General features: G+C 35.2%; 1 pseudogene; it reads left to right on the forward strand.

Annotated features, from left to right (window-relative positions):
* The first annotated feature begins 658 nt into the window (after positions 1-658).
* On the forward strand, positions 659-804 carry LOC115094747 (annotated as a pseudogene).
* Positions 805-1229: the final 425 nt, after the last annotated feature.

Genomic DNA, 1229 nt, shown 5'->3' on the forward strand with positions numbered 1-1229 from the left:
GTTTAAAATCATGAGAGATCTAGAATGGGTAAATGTGAATTGGTTATTTACTCTTTTGGATAATAGAAGGACTAGGGAGCACTCCATGAAATTAGCATGTAGTACATTTAAAACTAAGAGAAAATTCTTTTTCACTCAATGCACAATTAAACTCTGGAATTTGTTGCCAGAGGATGTGGTTAGTGCAATTAGTGTAGCTGGGTTTTAAAAAGATTTGGATAAGTTCTTGGAGGAGAAGTCCATTATCTGCTGTTAATCAAGTTGACTTAGAAAATAGCCATTGGCTATTACTAGCATCAGTAGCATGGGATATACATGTTTGGGTACTTGCTAGGTTCTTGTAGCCTGGATTGGCTACTATTGGAAACAGGATGCTGGGCTTGATGGACCCTTGGTTTGACCCAGTATGGCAATGTCTTATGTTCATATCCGCCCATCTTCTCATACTATCAACTGTACTCAACAGCACTGTTATCATTCCTCAGCTCACCTATTATCATCATCTACAAACTGCAAAATCTGACTATAGGAAGAAGTCTCTATTATTTTACTTAACCATGATCTATAAGATGCTAACTTGTCTAATTCTGTTGATCCAATAAAAGGTGTCACAACCTGCTACAAATTCAAAATTGTAAAATTAAACTGACTTGCATTTTTCGCTTCTCGGCCTTTTGGCTAAGATCAAGTGTAGTATCTGATCCTTAAATCCCTGTTTTTGTAAAGATTATACAAATTAGCTCTTGAGTCGATATGAGAAGAACCCTGTCCCTTCCAATTAGTAATGCGTTCATGGGATTCTGTAAGGTCCTCTTATCATGGAAAGTGTAGGCAGTCTCAGACATTCCTCATTGTCATCAATGTCCCTTCATATGTTCCAGACCAAGAGACAGTTCACCTTCTGGCTCTCATCAAGTACAAGTTCCAGTACTTTAAAGCATAGACTTAACCAATTGAGCCATGTATTTGGCTGAACACTTTCTTTTGCTTTAAAAGAATTCATTTATAGAGTAATACAATATTTATTTATTTATTTTTATTTATTTATTTTTAATTTTTATATACCGGAATTCCTGTATGCAATACAAATCAATCCGGTTTACATGTAACGAGAAGGTTGCCCTGGTCTGAGAGGTTAGACCGGGTTTTTTTTTACATAGAACATTGAAACAATAACAATCAACCATTGAACATTATTACAAGGAACATAGAAAGTAATAATAATATTT

This window comes from Rhinatrema bivittatum, chromosome 6, assembly GCF_901001135.1.
Source record: "Rhinatrema bivittatum chromosome 6, aRhiBiv1.1, whole genome shotgun sequence".
Taxonomy (NCBI): Eukaryota; Metazoa; Chordata; class Amphibia; order Gymnophiona; family Rhinatrematidae; genus Rhinatrema; species Rhinatrema bivittatum.